Below are 22,472 nucleotides of genomic sequence, written 5' to 3'. Positions count from 1 at the left end.
ATAAAATTTCATATAAATACCTCAGAAACAGGACTACCTACTCCCATGGAAATGGATAGTAGGTACAATGGACCTCCAAGGAAATAAATGGCTGCTTGACAGAAAATAATACAATCCATTAAAAGAAGTCTCTTTATGATCCAGGTCCTTCCTAATGGATAAGCTAAGTATATGAACAGGTAGGGAGGAAAGAGGGTCTGAATGTATTATGAGGGGCTTTTGGAATAGTTTGCAAATACCACTTCCCAAAGTTGAATAAACTTTGTCTTATTGAGGGAGCATTCCACTGAGGTGTTAACAGCGGAGTGATTTCATCTATATTCAGAGAGTACATGCCACAGAGCCATTATGGACCAGACAGGAGTTGTATAAAAATGATTTGACAAAAAGAAATAGCCAGTCTGTTATGCCAAAATCCAGAGTGCTCTTCTTCAAGGTGAATCATATTCCGTTCCAAAATGTCAAGTAGATTTAGTCATTTTAATCTTTTTATTAGATTAAAACTTGATACCTTTAAAAAAAAGCTGAAGGAAATGACTGGAATATAAGCTCCACCACTGACAAATTGTGTTATTTTGTCAAGTTGCTTGGCTTCTCTCAGCCTCAGTTTCTCTATTTCTAAATTGAAGGGGTGCTTATTTTTATGGCAGGATAAAATAAAATAACCCATGAAAAGCACTTAATGCTGTCTTAAGCAGTGAAGTGATATTAGAAATTGTTACTTATCAAAAGAGATAATAAATGTAATAACTTGTACTTAGTGTGTTCAAGTCATCAACATTGTTGTATATTGTTATGTTTTCCTTGTCTTTTTCCTTCGAACACAGAGACAATATCTGATCTTAAATAATTAAAAAGAGTGTGCTGAGGGATAAGAAAACACATCTTAAGGCAGAATTGACTCAATTTCTGACTGCTCTGGTATTGGTGAATCCAGAAGTTTCCAAGTGCCATGGGCATCTTTTTTGCAGTGTTTCCTCCTGATGCTTGAAAAGAAAGTCTGTTTTCATAAGACCTTGGTCTGATTTCCAGTGGGAAAAAGGCTGAAGAAATTTGGCTTCATTTCCAAGTATCTTTGCACTTTTCCCAATTGCATAGAACCTCCAAGCTTCCCCAGATTACCTCGTTTCAATGACATCGAATCTTTCAAAGGGAATGTAATAATTCCGCAGAGAACTTAGCATTTCTGACAGCCTACCTCCCACTGTCCTCAGTGCTTCATAAATTATGCTGCCTCTGAATGTGAGCTGGGCAGCACCATTTTCCTGGCCCCTCGTGATTCATGGTTTCTCTTAACTATGTCAGTGCCTCGTCAGCAAAGCTGTTCCTTTTGGACAGAGTGTGATGTGATCTGCTTCTTGGAGGGCAGCTTACTAATTATATACTGATTTTTTTTTTTTTTTTTTTACGTTTTCAAGGTAACTAATAACTATTAACTTTAGGAATTACTTCAAAATTCAGAAAACATTACCATTTAATTAACAATCTGCTCTCTGCAATACACTGTGACCTGAGAAGCCACTCTAATGGTGATATGCTGTTATCATTAAAATTAACTAACAAACCAGAAGAATAGTGCTGTTCAGGTCAGATATAGAGAGACCATAATTAAAAGAAAGTGAAACTAAAAACAAGTATCAGACCAAAGATCAACACAGCGTGGACGGCCACTGTGCCAGCTTCCCTGTTTTGCACTGCCAAAGCAGCTCCCCCCTGACCTGTGTCTGCATGAGTCCTCAGGAATTCCAGACCTAGGCCCTCCTTGAGAACAAGGCTGAGCCAATGTGGTGGGTGGTTAAACAATGGAGGCTCAAAGGGAGTAGGATGAAAAGTTCCTGAAAAGGACTTGCTTTTAGAGCACCTTCTATTATCTTTACATGTAAGAATAAAAACCCATCGTTATACATTTGTCTTATCTTTTCCTAGACTCTAGGACTTCCCAGAAATCTTTCCAGTGACACAGGATCTTCCTAATGTAGAAAACTTCTGTTCAGCGAGATGCAATGTAGGCTATCATGTGGATGCCCCTGTCTGTTCAGAGAATATTCTGTCATTGCCAGGATGTTCTTTGGTTCAGGGAATGCAGACCTGGAAGAAAGGGGGTTGGAGAAGAAGAAAAAATTCTATGGCTAGGAAAATCGTTTTACATTACTTAGAAAAGATAATTCTAGAAAAGCTATAGGATGAAGCCAATAGGAAAGCAAAAGATTAGACAAGATAGTTTTCTATTTATGTATGGACAGCACAATCCTTGAGAGAGGCAATATTTAAATTATTTGGGGATTTTCTTTGTTACTGGCATGTGTTTCTTGGATGACATGACAACCTGAGATTGGACTGGACCTCCTGAATTTTAGCCTCAGTAGAATTATTTTGGGGATGATTTTTTTTTTTAATTCTTTTTTTTTTTTTTTAAAGATTTTATTTTTATTTATTCGACAGAGAGAGATGACAAGCAGGTAGAGAGGCAGGAAGAGAGAGAGGAGGAAGCAGGCTCTCCGCCGAGCAGAGAGCCCGATGCGGGGCTCGATCCCAGGACCCTGAGATCATGACCTGAGCTGAAGGCAGCGGCTTAACCCACTGAGCCACTCAGGCACCCCATTTGGGGATGATTAATACGGATAAAGTTCTGCTACTACCCAGTTCTCTTGCTGCTAGAAACCACCTGTCTTCTGCAGCTTATATACGCAGGGGCCTCAGAGTCATTGTTGGTACAGGACTCCTTGCATAACTCTGATCTCCTGATCTTGCAAAGTTTCCTCTGCCTTGTCCACTGACTCCATCCTGTGTCTCTCTCCTTACAGGTATTTAGGAGATTCATAGCTTATAGGGAATGAAGGTGTGGGGTTAGTGCTACCTTAAAAGAGTTTAGAAATAGGCTCAGATCAGAGGGCCAAAAGCCACGATGAGTTAAGAATGGGTTTGTTTGCCTTTTTGGTGGGGGTGGGGGGAGTCTGAATTGATTATCTATCATTTATACATTGTTTCTTTGGGGAAAATGTGTTCTGGATTTCCAAACAATGAATGGATATAAAGATATTTAAAAGACAACCTAATGTAGGTCTAGGGCCACCTTTCAGAATTCCTCTTGGTTTATACTGGTGTTGGTCTGATTTGATTTTTATTTCTAAAAAACATACTCACTATTTAATATTTAAAATATGCATAAGTAGGTATTATAAGATTATTGACATATGCACCAAGATGCTAATAATAATTATCTTTGGGTGGCCATATTATTACTGATACTTTCTTCTCTATATCTTTATTTTTTCCACAATGAGAAAACAATAAGGATTTTTTTCATTTTTTAATTAAATAAGATTGGAAAATAAAATTTATAACAACATCCAAAAACATTGTAAACATTTAGAGATGATTTAATAAAAGAAGTATAAGATTTCTATACTGTTGAAAAAATTGGGGGGGAAAGGCCTAAGTAAATAGAAATAAACATGTTCAGGGATTGGTACATTCAATATTGTCAAGATGTTACTTCTCCCCACAATGATCTATAGATTGAGTTCAATTCAAAATCCCAAAGGGCTTTTTTGTAGAAATTGGCATGCTAATTCTAAAATATATATGGGTGATATGCCTGGGTACCTCAGTCAATTAAGCATTTGACTTTTGGTTTCAATGCAGGTCATGATCACAGGGATAGCCCATAAGGGCTTGAGCCCTGCATCAGGCTCCATGCTCCATGTGGAATTGCTTGAGATTCTCTCTCTTCCTCCCCCCCCAACACTCTCTTTCCCTCTCTCTCTAAAATAAATAAATAGAACCTTTAAAATATATATGGGGGTGCCTGGGTGGCTCAGTCAGTTAAGTGTCTTGACTCTTGATTTTGACTCAGGTCATGAGATCGAGCCGCATATTGGGCTCCATGCTGGACATGCTCTCTCCCTCTGTTCCTCCTCTGCCCACTCATGTGTACTCTCTCTCTTTCTTCAATTAATTAATTAACTGGTTAATTAATTAATTAATTGAAAAATATATGGAAAACAAAAGGACCTAAAATAGCCAACATAACTTTGAAAGGGGTAAGGGAGAGAGAAAGAACAAATCTGGAAGACTTAATCTACTAGGTTTTTATTTCAAGACTTACTTTAAAGCTATAATAATTGAAATAGACTGATATTGAGTAAAGTTTAGATAAACCAGCAGAACGCAAGAGAGAAGTTCAGAAGTAGACTAACAATTACAGGGTAAAATGATTTTCAACAAAGGAGCAAAAGAAATTCAGTGGGGTTAGAGGGATGGTTCTGCTAGTGAAAATTGGATACCTATATATGCCAAAGGATGAAACTGGACCTTTGTCTCACATCATATACAAAAAATTAATTCAAGATGCATCATAGGGGGCACCTGGGTGGCTCACTGAGTTAAAGTCTCTGCCTTCGGCTCAAGTCTTGATCCCAGGGTCCTGGCAGGGAGCCTGCTTCCCTTCCTCTCTCTGCGCCTGGCTTTCTCCCTGCCTGTGATCTCTGTCTGTCAAATAAATAAAAATCTTTAAAAAAAAAAAAGTTGTATCATAAGCTTAAATATATAAGGGAAAATCTTTGTAGTGATGGATAGGCAGAGATTTCTTAGACTGCCCAGAGAAAGCATTCATCGTAAAAGGGAAATATCAATAAATTGGAATTTAACAAATTAAAAAAAAAAAACTCTGCTTATCAAAAAACACTGTTAAAACAAATAGTTTACAGAGTGGGGAAAAAAATTTCACAACACATGTATGTGGCTGAAGACTTACCTCCAGAACACATCAAGCATATCTACAACATAATAATAAAAAGACAACACACTTAAAGAATGGGCAAAAGACTTGGACATGTCACAAAGGAAGACTTATAAGTAGCCAATAAGTATTAAAATGTGCTCAACATCAGGACGCCTGGGTGGCTCGGTCTGTTAAGCGTCTGCCTTCAGCTTGGGTCATGATCTCAGGGTTGTGGGATCAAGCCCCAAGCCCCTGGTTCCAGGTCCTCGCTCCTTGCTCAGCGAGGAGCCTTCTCCCTCTGCCCCCTGCTTGTGCTCTCTCTCATTCTCACTCTCTCTCTGATAAATAAATGAATTTTAAAAATCTTTAGAAAAAAAAATAAAATAAAATATGCTCAAAATCATTAATTATCAAACGCCAAGTCAAATCAGTGATATAGCACAACGTAGTCGCTAAAACGAGCTAAGATTTAAAAGATTGACAATGTCCAGGATTGGCAAGGATGTGGAGTAGCAGGTATTCTCATTGCTGCTGGTGAGAGTAGAGAACAGTACAATTACTCTGAAAAGTTGTACGATATTTCTTTTATTTTTCTTTTTAATTTAATTATTTTTTAGTGTTCCAAGATTCATTGTTTATGCACCACACCCAGTGTTCCATGCAATATGTGGCCTCCATAATACTGACTACCAGGCTCACCCAACACCCCCCAACCCCCTCCCCTCCAAAAACCCTCTGTTTCTCAGAGTTCACAGTCTCTCATGTGTTGTCTCCCCCCTCCGATTTCCCCCAATTCACTTCTCCTCTTCTCCCAATGTCCTCCATGTTATTCCTTATGTTCCACAAGTAAGTGGAATACATGTCTATGCTGTGTACACCACTTCTACTCCTGAGTGTTCATCCAAGAGAAATTTTAAAAAATATGTTCACAAAAGACTTGTGCTATATTCATAGCAGCTTCATTCCTTAAAGCCAAAACAGTGGAAACAACTCAGAGGGGAGACTCTGCCTGGTCAGGCCCCCCACTACCTGTCTGTTGTCATGTCATCTTACATGAATCACCTTGCCCTTACCACCCTTACATTTATACTCTCAGAATACACCAGTCTCTGTCATGTTTATGCCTCTGAACAGCGCCATTCCATCTGCCCAGAATTTCCCCTCCCTCTTTCTTGTTCTCCAAGTCCATCCCCTCCAGAATCAGCTTGAGTTTTCTGTGCTGTGTTTCCTCCCTCCTCTTAGCAGTCTTAAGCTAGCTTTCCCTTAGGATCACGGAACGATCGTGCTGCATTATAATTTGTTATGTGTATGTTCATCTTCTCCACTAGCTCATAAGCTTCTATCTTCTTGCGTCCCTAGCACCTAGCTTACATCTTGCACACGGTAGCTATTAAAAGAAAATTGGTTAAATACATGTCAGAATCTAACTGATTCTGTATCTGAGGCTGAGATATGTTCTACTAATTTTCTTTTATTTCCAAATGCAAGTAAGTTTCATGATAATGTTGCCAATTGAGTACTTTCCTCGGCATGACCCCCTATTCCTTAAAGAGTGCCTGTGGGAGAGTTGAATAAATACTACTGTCCTATTAATCAATGGACGGTGCCAATTATCACAAGTTCTCATTGTATTTTACCAGTTGTTCTTAGCCCTTTCAATTCTTTAATGATTTACATGCTAGTGTAGTGGAAGATTTTTAAGTAGACATGTTTCTGAAAAGTGTGTTTTTGCTTTTTTTTTTTTTTTTAAGATTTTATTTATTTTTTGACAGACAGAGAGGCGGCAGAGAGAGAGAGGAGGAAGCAGGCTCCCTGCTGAGCAGAAAGCCCCATGTGAGGCTCGATCCCAGGACCCTGGGATCATGACCTGAGCCAAAGGCAGAAGCTTTAACCCACTGAGCCACCCAGGTGCCCCTGCTTTTTGCTTTTTATAGTGACCTGGGCATGTGGGTTCTGAGTGGTTTATACCCTGTCATTGTCCAAGGAGATATCATCTTTTAAGGGTGGAAACTTTTCAAAAAGAGGTGGTTTATTTGTTGTGGGGGCTGTCCTTTGCATTGTACGATGTTAAGCAGCAACCCCAGTTTCTGCCCTTCAGAAGTCAGAAATACTCTCAAATTGTGACGGCCAAAAATGTCTTTAGGCATTGCGAAATATCCAGAGACATATACTATCACCAGGTAAGAACTGCTCTATAGGTTAAGAGAAGTTCCCTGGCATCTGATCTTTGTTCACATTCACGCTCTGCACTTAGGGATCCAGGTTAGGCTATTACCTTTCTCTATTCAGTTTCTTAATCTGTAAAATGTGAATTGAATGGAAAATTATGAAAGAATTCTAGTAGACCAAAGATTACTGTGTATTTTCAGTTGAAAACAAGGCATGTATGTCTAGTCTATCCTTCTAGAATCTTTAATTCTATCATCTTTACTTTTCATTGTCTTTGAACTACTTTATAATTCTGTAGTTTACAGAAAATTGATAAAATCGTAATTCTTTTTCTGTTTGTTTTTTAAGGAGAGAGAGAGTGGGGTGGGAGGGACAGAGGAAGGCAGAGAGAGGATCTAAAGCAGGCTCCTCGCTCAGCGCAGAGTCCAACCTGGGGGGTCGATCTCATGACCGTGACTGAGATCATGACTTGAGCTCAAGTCAAGTGTTGTATGTTTAACTGCCTCTGCCACCCAGACACCCTGATAAAAACATAATTCCTGAGGACAAAAGACCAACTTCTGTCTGGTAGAATGAAATCAATTATTTGCCTGTGAATACTAGTATATTTTTCCTCTCTTTGCATCTTTTTTAAAAAATATTTATTTATTTTAGTGAGAGAAAGAGTGCTTTCTCTCTTGAGTGAGGGAAAAGCAGAGGGGGTGGGCGAGGGAAAGGGAGAGACAGAATCTCAAGCAGACTCCCCCCTGATCATGGAGCCCAATATAGGGCTCAACTTCACAACCCTGAGATCATGAATTGAGCCGAAACTTAGAGTTGGACATTTAACCCACTGAGCCACCCAAGCGCCCCATTTTTGCATCTATTTTGAAATTCATTTCAATATACCTTATTTGCCCACATGTAAGTGGTATTGTGAATTTTCCTTTGAATCCATTGAAACATCTTAATGGTTCCCTTATTAATTAACAAATGAAATGAAATCTTTGACATCTGTTTAAAAAAGAAAGTGATTGCTTCTACAATGATCCACCCATTGTTTCAGGGATGAAAGCATGATACTTGCCTAAAGACCTCCAGAGCAGAGATTTTTAATATGCAGGCTGCTTCAGCTAAACACTCTTCTGATTCATTACATCTCTTTTAACTATACATTAATGAAATGAATTATATTAAGTTATTTATATGAGATAAATAAAGGAATAAAATAAGGGTTTTGGAATAGCGGTAGTGTCTACAATGCTACTTTGATTCTCTGGATTCCTTGTTTTCACTGTAGAAAGTTACTAGTTCAAATGGCAATCTGTGCTAGAGTACCTAACCTCACCTTCTTTGGTGACAAGAAGTAAAAAGGATCCCTGATACCCAACAGGGACACAACTGCCTCATCATTTGCAAAACCAAAATGTACTTCATATCTTAATTGAAAGAGATCGTATTTCCTATAGAAGTCATTATTTATAAAAACAGTTTAATTGTTAACTATGCCAGACTGTTATTGCCAACCTGCTTATTGAAATTAAGTCTTCCAACATGAGCCTGTAGCTCAAAAGGCTTCAGAAGTGTGGAAAATTTACTGGAACTCCAAAAGCACTGTCTTAAGATCTATGAGAAATTGACTTTGGTTCTTTCTAGCTCTCTGCCCCTAATTTGTTTGTGACCTTGGGGAAGCTCTTGGATCTTCCTGGATCTCCCTTTCTTCATCCACAAGGTACTTGAACTAGAAACCCTTAGCTTATTGTCAGGTTCAAGATTCTATAATAGTGTGATTCTTTAGGAGTGTTCTCAAGAACCACGTAGAATCAGCATTTTTCAGAGAAACACAGGTACAGAATATCTGTGTGGATGTTCTCTAACTTTCCACTCTTCTTGGTTTATGACTCTCCACTGCGTTTGGTCCCTACTATCCGTCTTTGGTCCAGTAACAGGGCTGCCATTTGGAAACTGATACCCAGCAACACCCTTAAAATTCACCTTACCCTTTGCCTCTTGCTCCACATGGGTGAGAAACCATCTTCATGAAATATTTCCTCATTGCTATGGACAAAGGGATTTTTGTTGTTGGGATTCTGCATTATTTTCAAGTCCAGCGATTCCTCCTTTATTGTTTCCATTTCCTCTGATTTCTTGTCCACCAGCTGCTTCTCTTTCATGGCTGCATGTTTCTTCATTTAGTGTTGAGGGCTAGGTCAGCAGCTGCAGGAGAACTTGATTAGTGCCTTGCCTCTGTGCAGACACATTTCCCTGACAGCATCGATCCTGGGCAGTTTCGCTTTGCAGGCAGCTCCACAGAGGAGGAGCTTGTGGTGCAAAGGAGATGGACTGTTGTCTGATCAAGGTGAGTTTGGGGCAGGCTACTAATTCATGCCTCTTTGCTCAGCTGTTAATTTTGCTTAAATAGGAACTGCTTGCAAATTTTTATTTTAAAATCCACTGCCTGCCTGAGACCTTGTGATGTCAAGATTCAAAGATAATTTTTTATTGCTAAGTTATTAGTCCTTTGAAAGAAGGAAAATTTGATGTTTAATATTTAAACAGTTTCTATTTTGCTGAATTCTTTGATATCTGAATGTTAACTGTGTAACCATTTAAGGTCCATTTCTAGAGTCTTTCCCAGACATTTAAAAAGCACTACAGGAATTTATTTGTAATGCTCTTGCGTGAAAAATTGCCATCTATTTCTTACCATCGTGGTTCATTGCCAACAGATATGTCCATTAGGAGTGAAATAAAAAAACGTTTTATATTTTGATGCATTTCCATTTATCTATTATAATAAACTTCGGGGTTTTTTTTGAGAACAGGAGTAAATTCTTCTCATCTTTAAAATTTTATCACTTTTTTTAATTTTGGAAAAATTAATCAAATTTAGCATAGGGAAATTGCAACATCTTTGGACCAAGAGGATGACTCCAAGCATTTTTTTTCTTTTTTTTTCTGGATTTCTGGTTTGAGGTTCAGGAGTCATTAAAAAACTAGCACAAGTGTGCCTGGATGTAGATGTGATTAAAGATTCATTTCTCCATGCTTTTTAAAGACATGTCTCCACCAGGAAATGCCCAAACTTGGAAACCTTACTAAATAGGTAAACAGGGGCACCTGGGTGGCTCAGTGGGTTAAGCCTTGCCTTCAGCTCAGGTCATAATCTCAGGGTCCTGGGATCAAGCCCTGAATCTGGCTCTCTGTTTGGCAGGGAGCCTGCTATCCCCACCCACCCCCGAACCCCCGCCCCTGCCTGCCTCTCTGCTATTTGTGATATCTGTCTATCAAATAAATAAATAAATAATATTTAAAAAAATACAGGTAAACATATCAATCACGTTTGCACCTCCCAGTGACACCTGTGGACACCCGACATAGGGATACCCAATGGCAGTGACGAATCAGATCTTCTCTCATAATTAAAGAGTCTTAAAAATGTCCTCAGATGACAGTCTGGTAATCATGAGAACTTGGGATCTCTAGTGGCCATTTTCAACCATGAGCATGTTAATGCATAGGTAGAGAGTACTAGAGAATGGAGATATACAGAGAGAAGCAAAAATAGTAAATTATGAGGTGACAGGGGAGACAGAGGAAAGTACTTTGGTTCTAGGTTTATTTCTTAATCCATCCAGGGACTGTACATTAATTTTTTTTTCCTAGGATGGCCAGATGATGGCCCATTTTAACCTCACAATAAACTTCCCTTGAGTGGCTTTCTCTTCCTGGCAACAAATAGAGCTTTGGCTAAAACATTAATACCACAATTGAAAAGGTCATTACCAAGAGCACTGTAGATTTTATTGTATGAAAACCAAAAGTTTCCAACTGTCCTTTGTAGCTACCAACATGAAACTCTTTCCAGATTATGCTTTTCCAATTGTAAAATGCTGCCTGGACCACAGAAGATTCAAGAACAGTCCTAATTCACAGTATGGATTTACCAACTAAGTTTGAAAATACATTTCAAGTATCATGAGATGTTACGCTCCAAAAGAAGTCTCTCCTACTGTCCTTCCTATATGAATTTTCAGATTCTAAAGAAGACAGCACAGGGTAGTGGAAATAACATAAATTCTAAAGTTAGACCCACATGGAAGTTCTGGCTCCTTTAGAGCTGCATGAATTTGGTCAAGTTATTTAACGTCTCTGAGCCTCAGTTCCTTCATCTATACATTGAAAATAATATTTCTCCTTCAGTTTGTTGTAGGGAATAAATGAGATAAGTTATAGAAAGAGCTTGACACATTTCAGATACTCAGCAAATGTTTATCTCCTTCCCTTCACTCACCATGTGAGTCATGGGTTTTTTTTGTTTTTTGTTTCACATAATACTATTCCAAATTAATAAGCAGGGTATGGAAACCAGAAGGGGAGGGGGAAAAAAAAGCCCCTTTTGACTTGTTGACCTAGTCAGCCAGCTAGTTTCTCATATTTGTGTAAAAAAAAAAAAAAAAGTGAAATACATAGGTATTAAAATCAGATTTTAGGGCGCTTGGGTGGCTCAGTGGGTTAAGCCGCTGCTTTCTGCTCAGGTCATGATCTCAGGGTCCTGGGATCGAGTCCCACATCGCGCTCTCTGCTCAGCAGGGAGCCTGCTACCTCCTCTCTCTCTGCCTGCCTCTCTGCCTACTTGGGATCTCTGTCTGTCAAATAAACAAATAAAATCTTTAAAAATAAATAAATAAAATCAGATTTTAGGCAAAAGGGACTGAAATTGAAGAGAGAACCACAGAGACCCCTTTGAATTCAGATATGCATATTTTGGTCAACAAGTTACTTTCTCAGTGCAATACAGCTGATGCTAATACATGTCTAAAGTGGTATGTGCTTGTGTCTACATGTACTAAGAGGGCACAGCCGACAGCGTGACTTTTTTTCCATCACATAAATTCAAGACTGACTTGTTAAGCATATCTGCTTATTTGCATGAAGAAAGCTAGAACGCTTCCCATACTGGGCACACTGCTTCATTATTTAGTAATAAAATCTACTAAGCTTCATACGTTATTATTTAGCTTACAAAGGGAATATTCTTGACAAGAAAGCCCTGTGAGAAATATAATACATGATATCACAGGAAATGATTTCTAGAGGATGACAATGAGTTTAACCAAATCATTTCAGACATCTCCAGCCCTGTCAGTCCATGAAACACTATAGGAAAACATGTGCATTCATTAAAATGCCTGATTTCCTGTGTGATAGCCAGACTTCAGAAGGTATGACCTGTTTGCTGCCTAAGATTCAGACTGCCTGTTTTCAATGGCAGGACACAAAAAGAAAAGAGAGCAAGAGGATCATACCAGCTACATACACAAATAATTATTCTTCAAGCAACCTGATGGAAAGCATGGAAGAATCATGAAATACTTTTTCCAAAGGGGACGCTCTCCACATTCTCTCCATCCATCTATGTCTAGTCCTGACGCCAGGACCAAATAATCGTAAAGTGGATATAAAATACAGAGACATACTTATATTCTAAAAGAAGAACTCCATTAAAAATAAGCCAAAGAATAAGAAAAATTTCCTTTTATTTGTATTATTTTTCTTAAACACTATGTTCGTTACATGCTAATCCAACACTGTAAGGAAAGGTGTCAACAATGACAAATCAAGTTTAAGCAGGTTATTTAAATTGGGAAATTTGATAGCATACCAAGATTAATAAAGCAAAATCCACTGGTCCATAGTTTTATACCAGCCTCTGCCTATTTAAGGTCAATTCAGAAAAGTTTTCAAGCAACTACTCTAAACCTAACTCCCTTTTCCATTTTCCTATTTGATTAGTGGTTAACTAGATAAGTTCATGATATAAGCATTATGACTGTCTAAAAAAGCACTCCCCGCTCTATCCCCCAAAAAACCCTCACTAATTTAGGTTAAAAACAAAGTAATGGCAGCAAAAGTGTCTTTAAGTTTTGCAATAATCCTTCCAGTACTTTTGCATCCCAAAAGGCTCCAGATGTGACCAGCCACTGCAAAATGGTTAAGTTGTTTATCAGCATTCTACACTGGGAACTGGCACCTGTAATTTTATTCTTATTTTGCATCAGCATTATTAAAATACCTAAAAAATGACCAAGTGAAGGTTTTGTGTAATCCCAGATACACCTTCAGGGTGAAATGCCCTGTGGGCTGTCTGTCGTCCTGAAGGTGCTGGCTGCAGCAGGCAGCTTCTTTCTCTCTTGCCTGCGTAGCTTCTGTGAGCCTCCTTCTAGAGGGAGTTTATGCTGGTCGCGGGAGATGCGAAATAATGGTAAAATGTTATTCTGGCAGCCTTTAAAGAATTGGTTGTTGATCACTTTTGATAATGCAAATAATCAAAATCCTTTGCTTGTTTTCATTCATTTTTTTTCTTTCTTTGCCCTTTTTTGTTGTTTATAGTCATCTGTAGCTAGGAAGAGGCCCATTATCCACCTCAGACTAGAGTGAAAGTTTAAGAAATAAACATACTTGAATCATCTGATGACAATTAACCACTTTGTTAAGCCTTAGATCCCCATTTCATCCTTACCTCCTCTCTTTAACCCTGGGGCTGTCACATCCTGCCTAGTTTTCCTAGCTGCTTGCTTCAGCCTGCTTCCCATCTTGCTAGTGGTGTAGAAACATGACAAGCTACCTTTTGCTTGCTGGCACTTTAACAATGCAGATTCTTGGAACTTCACTTTTGCTTGACGGAAGGTTTCTAACCCTATATGGCAACTGACTATAATTTGGTACTGGTGTAAATTCAACAGGGGCTAGAAGTTTGCTTTTTTTTTTTTTTTTAAGTTTCTTTTCTTTGTTCCTGTAAAATGATTTCCCATTCAGATGCTTGAAAACAGGTCATTTTTAAAAAGTCTTCTTCTGCATAGTCTTTGAATACAGGTTAAAGGGAGATGAGTTGGGAAACTGAAGAACAGAAGATTTAAGTGGTTTGCCTCAGATTGCACAGTGAGTTATCACCAAGCTGAAGCTGGGACTCAGTGTTCCTGAGAGTTGATGGTCAGCATAATACATTTGATTACATTGCCTTTGGAATTAGGTTATATTACCGTAAAAATTCTCTTTCTGGTTTAACTTGAGCTTTGACTAGTTCTGTTTCAACTTCTTATTGATGGTGATTAAACATGTATTGATACTTTTAAATAATCCCCAAACCAAGGACAGTTTAAGTAAGGTCATACAGAAACTTTTAATTGTTGCTGTATTGCATAAGCATCCTGAAGCTTTGAATGCTAAGAGTACCCAGCAAAACCTAGTGTAATCTCTATTTTCCCGAGTTAGATATTAAATTATCACTTAGGTCAGAGATGGTCACAGAGAATTACCACAAAAAAGACCTTTCACTCTGCAGTTCACTGGAGATCAATGTTAGGAGGGTCTATTATCAAATATGCGAGCTTGTGAAATGTGTTAGGAGTATGGGAAGACAAAAAGAAGTGGAGTGGTTTTATCCCTGCTCGGATGTACATGGGACCTCATCATGCATGACCAGCCAGATGGGAATGTTCATGGTGCCCAAATGAGGACCATGTCAGGATCTATAAACGCTTCATAACTTACAGGGTCCATCATTAAGCATGCCTCTCCTCAACAGAGTTTGGGGGGTTTGAACCCCATTCTCTGCATGTTGCTTTATTTTAAAAGGTTATTATTGGGGCACCTGGGAGACTCAGTGGGTTAAAGCCTCTGCCTTCAGCTCAGGTCATGATCCCAGTGTCCTGGGATTGAGTCCTGTATTGGGCTGTCTGTTCAGCAGGGAGCCTGCTTCCTCCAGTCTCTCTCTCTCTCTCTCTCTCTCTCTCTCGCTACCTGCCTCTCTGCCTACTTGTGATCGCTATCTGTCAAACAAATAAATAAAATCTTTAAATAAATAAATAAAAGGCTATTACTCAATATATGAGAAAATATCGATCATCAGAGTTCTCAAAAATAAGTTTTTAAATGGATAATAGAATATTTTCTAATATTATTTTATTTTGTTTTATTTTTTAAGATTTTATTTATTTATTTGACAGAGAGAAACACAGTGAGAGAGGGAACACAAGCAGAGGGAATGGGAGAGGGAGAAGCAGGCTTACTGCTGAGCAGGTACCCTGATGCTGGAGTTCGATCCCAGGACCCAGGAATCATGACCTGAGCTGAAGGCAAATGCCTAATGACTGAGCCACCCAGGCGCCCCTTATAATATTATTTTAAAGAGATAAGGTGAGACTCTTATTTGGCTCAAGCCAAAAGATCCTTCTGGTTTGGGGGTAGATGAAAAGACCCTTACCTTCTTCATCAGAAGTGTTTAGTATAGGAGAGTCCCTTGGGAGCAAAAGGAAGTCTAGGGAGAACCAGGATCTCCCCCTGAATCATCAGAAGCCCTTGGAGGAGTTCTAGAACCACCTGTCTCTAATTAGTCTCTTCTACTGTATTCCCTCAACACTTACACACTCATAATTATATTTATGATTGTAATTGTATTATATTACAGTTCAGATCCCCTTACAATAAATACTGTCATAATAAAAACCTCACTATTATGAAAAGATTTCCCAGCCTTAGCCTGTAACTTACTTATTTCAAGCATATTTGATACAATAAAATTCTAGTGAAATAAAATAATTTGGATATCCCTTCAATGCTGCAGCAATGGACTTTGACCTTGTAACTATTAACTCTTGTGTGATGGTATTTAAGCTCTTCCACTGGATGTGATATCCTTAACAAAATAGTCCATAACACAAAGTTTCATACACAATAGATGGTTAATATCCACTAAAACAAGTGAATGATTTGTAATAGAATTGAATGTGAAATAGAATCTAATTTCCCAGTGTATAGCAACGGCACCACTAGAATTGTTGAGATGCAAGTACATGGCCTTTATTCTTCATCACTATTTTTATCACTGTTTGAAGGAATTAAGTGTGGAACTGCAGCCTGTTATCTTCTAGGCTCTTTTGTTGCTTGATGCGTTCTTCAAAAAGTAACCAACTTAATATCAACCAGTAACAGAGGGCTGTTTGTGGCAACGTGATACCTACCACAGTGGCATTAACTGGTCTGTACTTGTCTGGCCTAGGATATTTCTGTTTCCCCATACCTGTAACAATACCAACAGTACCATTGATATAAATCCTTCATTACTGTGAAAAACAATTCTACATGGATACCATTGGTTCATAGTATTATTTTTATATGTAAAATATGGCACATATTTGTCTACTCTTCCAAAAATTCACATATTAAGAGTAACTCAATGGCTCAGTCAGTAGAGGATGCAACTCTTGATGTAGGGGTTAAATTCAAGCCCCATGTTGGGTATACAGATTACCTAAAAAAAAAATTCACATTTTAAAAAGACAGTGCCATAGTGCCTACACTAAAAATAAAACATTTGAAGTTGAAACAATAAATGAGGAAAATAAAAACATTCATTTTTCATCAAATATGAGTGGGATCACTGAAACCAGGAAGCAATATGAATATTAACACTTCTACCTCCACTTGATAAGAAAAGACAATATTAGAAGGTAAAAGAAATGGGGGGCTTGGGGTTTCCCTATGGGAAGATGTTTCTCTGGGTATATGCTATATATACTCAGGAAGAAAGTAATTCAGTATATGAGAAGAAAAGAAGCATATAGGCTCTGTATATTTCACAATGATTTCTTTCATGGTTGGAAATGGAGAAGACATCTACATAAAAAGGAATAGGCTTGTAATTTCTATCAATGAACTCACTCTAATATACAAACTAAAGTGGCCTGAGAGCAAATCACTGCAATCAGAAATCTGGATTTTTTTTGTACCAGCAACTTATGTAAGGGTAAATAGATATCAAGCAAAAATTTTGTTTTCCATAAAGTCTAGTGTCAACATTTGCACAACCTTGAGGATATACTAATAACCACTGAGTTATGTGTCTTTATTTTTTTTTTTAAAGATTTTATTTATTTATTTGAGAGAGAAAGAGCACTAGCAGGGGAGGAACAGAGGAAGAGGGAGAAGCAGACGAGCCTGAGCAGTGAGCCTGACTCGAGGCTCGATCCTAGGACCCTGGGATCATGACCTGAGCCGAAGGCAGCCGCTTAGCCCACTGAGCCACCCAGATGCCTCATGTTTTTAAATCATTAATTAACGTTATGGCATGTGAATTATGTCTACAAGGAAAAGTCTCACACTGTGTGTACGCAGAAAAAGTCGTCAGTTCCACACATTGCAGGGAAGGAGGTCTGACTGGTTCTGAGAGAAGCTGTGTATTCTACAAATCTACCCATTGATAAACCAGCAAACCAGGGGATAAACTTGTCATTTTTCTGAGTTCAAGTGTGTGTTATACTCGACCCTTGGCACTGGGCCTAAAAACCAACCCATTTCCTGAAATATAAAGGCAAATACAACTTTTGGGTCCGTGGCACAGGTTCAAGCCAGGAGTCAGACCTGTGAACAGAAGAGTGAACCAGGGATTTCAGGATTCTAGCAAACAACATATACCTTAAAAAAAAAAAATCACCTAGTTCTGTATATGAAACAGAGCCAAGTGGACATTTGATTTTGATAGACACATCTTATAGATGGCAGTTGGAGCCAGTGAATCCTACCCCTAGTCATCACCATGAGAATCACCGCAACACACAATAATACATAACCTCTAGAGACAGATTTTGTTCAAATCCCAGCTCTTCTCCTTAGTAAGTATATGACATTAGGCAAGTTATGTAACCTTTCTGAACCTCTCTTTCCTTGTTAGTAAAACAGGGCTGCTGGTACTGCTAGAATGTAGTTCATAGGACTTTTTTGAGTATCAAGTGGCAAAATACAAAAATCGTACTGGGCAAAAAGTAGTGTTCAACATTACTAATATTATTATTTTTAACCGTTCTTTGTTCACAGATTAAAATTTGACATCATTTCTTCAGAATTATTTTTTTCTACATGCCCAAATATCTCTTATTAGACTCAGTTTTTTTATTATATTGCTCTCATTAGAGGATAGAAGCTACTTTCTCTTAAAACAGATAAATTAATAATCATACAAGCTTCATCCTTCAGTATTTTTGTAGCATTTTGGGATTTTATAGATCATTCAGGGAAGAACACCGAAATTAGATTAAGCCTTCTAACATTACTTTTATAGTTGATAATTTTCCTCAAAACTGAAATTTTTATAACAATTTATCCAAGGAAGTTATCATCTGGGCTCTAAAATTCCTTCAGATTCCTATTATTGATGAGAAAGAAAGCCATCGGGAACTTCAGCTAAATAATAAATGGGACTGTGGTTTGGAAGATGCTTGAGTAATACTGTCTTTAAAGTTCTCAGGAATTAGAGGATGTACTTTGGAATAAAACCAGTACATTTTGGAGGTGGGGCATTTGCATTGCAGACATGCCCCCCTAACTACCCAGACCTGCTGCTCCAGAAGGCCTTCCTGAGCTCCTCAGCCACGGGAGTTCCCCAGTGCCTCACAGCTCTTTCAATGGCACTTCATACGCAATCCAAATATAGCAGTTATCACATGGATACCTTGGCTTGGTTGGGCTTGTATTTCATCCAGTGAGATTTTTTTTTTCTAAAGAACTGAAATCTAAATACATTTCCTTGTCTGCTCAAAATCTCTCCTACTAACTTCAGGCAAAGAATATGAAAAACAAAAACAAAACAAAGCAAAAAACCAACCCCAAATTCTTTGATATATCATCACAGACCATTTATGAGGAACCATGCTTCCTTTTCCACTTCCTTCTTTTTCCACTCTTCCCTTCCTCAGCCTTTGTGGGTGCAACCACAGTGAACTGCCGCAGCCTGGGCCAGACTGTGGTCCCTCTTCCCTTTGGGTCTTAGACCTGTAGTTTTGTTACTGGAGCACTGCCTCCACCATCCTCCTTCTCTAAACACTGTTCATCTGGCTGGTTGCTCTTAATGTCACTTTTTGTGGAAAGCCCTTCTCCCTCAAGATGGGGTGGGGTGACTCTTGAAAGTGTTCTCATAACTACCAGTATATCTCCCAATATCACAGTTAACACTCTGAATTAAAAATCTATGTTTTCTTTTCTTTTTTTTTTTTTTTGACAGAGAGAAATCACAAGTAGATGGAGAGGCAGGCAGAGATTATTCTTATTATTATTATTCTATTATTCTTTGGTAGGTCTACTTTGATGATGCTTATGTGTATAAAGTTTTGTGATTTAGGAAGAGGACAAGGCAGAGAGAGAGAGGGAAGCAGACTCCCTGCTGAGCAGAGAGCCCGACGAGAGACTCGATCCCAGGACCCTGAGATCATGACCTGAGCCGAAGGCAGCGGCTTAACCCACTGAGCCACCCAGGCGCCCATATGTTTTCTTTTCTTTCTTCCCTGATGGATATTAAGTTCATTGAGGACAAGTACTGAGTTTTGTTTACTGCTATGGTCCCAGCTCCTAGCTCATTGCCTGGCAGATAAAAGACCCTTAGTAATTATCTGTTGAAAAGATGAATCCGAATCTACATGCTTAAATTCAACAAACACGATATTAACCTTTCAAATAATAACATGGAGAAACACTCTCTTCTTGCCAGCTGGTGAGAATTCCTTTGTAGGAAGAGGCTTGCTTTGCAATAAACACTCATAAGCCAGCTTTGGGGTAGGAGCAAGGTTCCTGCTGGGGTCCTGGTTTTGTGCAAATGAAGAAGAATCTACTTGAGGGAGAGCAGGTGGGCAGGTGTGAGGCCAAAGGCTTCCTGAAGAAGGGGTCAAAGGAAAGATTTCAGTGTTTGGTCTGCTTATAAAGGAACTTTGGGGGAAAATGCATAATGGGGGCTTTATGAAGTTGTTTCCTATGTGGTATGTGATAAAAACACTTTCCTCCATCCATCCTATTATTCTTTGGTAGGTCTACTTTGATGATGCTTATGTGTATAAAGTTTTGTGATTTAGGAAGCTTAAAGAGGACAAGGAGGAATCAATGTATGGTTCAAAGTTATACATTTTTAAAAGTGTACATCTTCCTAAGTCTTTCTGTTGACTTCCAAGTAAGTTAGGCTCCTAAGAGCCTGTAATGAGAGGATAACCCCAAATTGTCTTTAGGTCATATGGATCCATCCTCCTTCCTGAAGAAACAGGATTCAGGAGGGAGCAGTTGGGTCACATGATTTCACTTTGAGGAGATCTATCTCCTATCATACAGCCTATCATACAACCATACCTAACTCAGGGTTTCTTTGAAGAGTTGTTTTGTGCTAAGCATTTGCATGTGGCTAGGCAAATTTGGAGAAAGTGGAGAAATTTGGTGAAATGGCCCTGTTGTATAAAGGGTTTGAGAGTGTATCATATGCAAGGAACAGTGTAAAATCTAGCTTGATCTCACTTCCAAAAACTAGTAAGTTCTACATGACTGATTAATATATTTGGTTTGAGAAGATGATATCTCATACCATCAGTGTTCATAAATGATTTGAGAGTCACTATAAGGACTATAAAGAAAGCTTTATGTGAGGCCCTTTGTAGCAGTATTTATTCCTCAATTTCTTTTCTCAGATGCATAAAATCACTGTTTAAAATCACCCACTTCTGACTTTTTTTTTTTTTTTTTTTTAAATCATCAGCACCCCAGACTTTGCACTTGGGCAGTTTCATAATCAGTATTGTTCTTCCTCCCACATCTAGTACAGCATAGCTGGGTGGCAGGTAGCAGAGCTTTGGTATTGGAGTCCTTAGGCACAAAAGATATGTGTGCTGGGAATCTTCTGCTCTCTAAGGCGAAAATAAAGCTAAATACCTTTTGCCTGACCTGGGGTTTATTGGCCATGTTCCTGCTATATTTTCCCTAGCTTTCTCATATTCCATATCCTCTCAAAAGAAGGAAAAGAAGAGAAAACACTAATATGTGTTAAGCATTTACAAGTCATCTGTTATGCTAAACACTTAATATTTAAGAGTTAACCTCAGGCCTGCATATTTCCAAAGGTATCTACCAAAGAGTTAATAGACTAAGGAACCTTACCTGGTTATGGGCCATTCAGACCATTGCCTAAATCAGTAGCATTCCAGCTATATATAAGGTTTGCAAGTAGATTATTTGAGGCATGAAGATGGATTTTGTTTAGACTGAGTTTAAACTACCATCTTTAACCTAGATCAAGACTTAAGGGAGAGGAGCTACTACTTATTAAGAACTTCGTAATTGACAACTGTAGGCTAAATACCTTAAATATCATCTTAAAATCCAACCGCAGGATTTTATCAATTTAGCATGGTACCTGAAGAACAGGAAGAGTTTCACAGAGGAGACCTAGCACCTCTCCAAGTTCTTTGGAATTCCTCATTTTAGGATGGGGGAGGGATAATCTAGAGCCTCTTTTTCCCCATTGATCTTTTTTCTGAGTCAGAAGAAATCAACTTGGTGGTTCCTGACTGCAACAAATTGTGTGGTTCCAAAGCCAAATGGGTTTAAACTCAAAACATCCCAAAGCCATCAAGTTAGTAAATAGGTCACAGGAGGTCAGGACATACTCTGGTCCTCTGTGGTGGCTAATTTTATTGACACTTGGAAATATACAAATTGATACTCCAGCTTACATAATATGTGTATGACTTCAGTGACTAACACTTTTTAAAAAATAACAGATTTAGAAGCAAAGCATACCTAGGTGTGTTCAATTTTTTTTTTTTTTTTTACTTTTTAAGAGAAAAAAGCCTATACAAGGGTTAAAAGGCTTGTAAGTGGAGGAATAGCATTAAAACATGTCAGTGTTAGAACCAGGTGAGCATTTACTTATGAGAAAATTAAACATATAAATAGCTTTGTAGTCTATTACCGTTTTGGGCTAGTTGAGTCAAAATAATTTTAATTCTTAAGAATAAGGAACATCATAAGTCCAAGATAAACATGAAAAACAATTTACTAAAATAGTGATTTAATAAAAAGTTATTTCTTTTTATTTTAAAAATCTTAAATCACATAGTAGCATTACCTTGAATGAACTTGGTATTAACCTTCAGCTATAAAATTATTTTCAATAATAAGTAGAGGCATAATATCAAGGAAAATTTTCCAACACAAATAAGAATGTTTAGAGAGGGATGCCTGGGTGGCTCAGTCAGTTGAGTGTCTGCCTTTAGCTCAGGTCATGATTCCAAGTTCCTGGAATTGAGTCCGCATTGGGTGCCTTGCTTGGCGGGGAGCGTGCTTCTCCCTCTGCCTGCTGCTCCCTCTGCTTGTACCCTCTCTCTCTGACAAATAAATAAATAAAATCTTAAAAAAAAAAAATAAAAGAATGTTTAGAGAGACTAAATAAAAGGTGAAAATTCTTCCATGAAACTGACCAAAGAAAGAGGCAAATTAAGAATTTACCTAAAATAGAGTAGGAAGCCATTTTATTAGAAGTAAAACAAAATGAAGGCTTCAGCCACCCAAAGTCTCACATCAGTGATTTAATTGGGAAGGTCTTTCCTTATAAACAGGATTAATTCCAATTAGTTGAAAATCCAAATTATGTTTATAAACACTAACAAAATGCTATCATTCTATAGCATATTACTTGCACAGCACCTATCCTATAAGACATTTTATAAAAGACAAAGGTTCGTTAATTTTGCTAATTCTCCATTTTATAGATGAAGAAACTGAAGTATAAAGC

The 22,472-nt window shown here is 38.2% G+C and overlaps 1 protein-coding gene and 2 long non-coding RNA genes across 3 annotated transcripts in view; 2 read left to right on the top strand and 1 right to left on the bottom strand.

Moving 5' to 3' along the window:
* The window catches only part of LOC309861654, a 429,230-nt gene that overhangs the window by 39,455 nt on the left and 367,303 nt on the right, over positions 1–22,472 (top strand). The gene's annotated exons all lie outside the window — the stretch shown is intronic.
* The window catches only part of LOC309861651 (uncharacterized protein), a 92,088-nt gene that overhangs the window by 25,881 nt on the left and 43,735 nt on the right, over positions 1–22,472 (top strand). The gene's annotated exons all lie outside the window — the stretch shown is intronic.
* Positions 476–9,155, bottom strand: LOC309861653. The gene is made up of 2 exons (XR_014310092.1): positions 8,872–9,155; positions 476–2,088 (listed from the first exon to the last, which is right to left on the bottom strand). It is a non-coding gene; the product is annotated as an uncharacterized lncRNA (long non-coding RNA).

Source organism: Mustela nivalis, assembly GCF_964662115.1.
Source record: "Mustela nivalis genome assembly, chromosome: 3".
NCBI classification, from domain to species: Eukaryota; Metazoa; Chordata; class Mammalia; order Carnivora; family Mustelidae; genus Mustela; species Mustela nivalis.
Note: the sequence above shows the minus strand (reverse complement) of the source record. Positions and strands in the feature narration are given on the sequence as shown.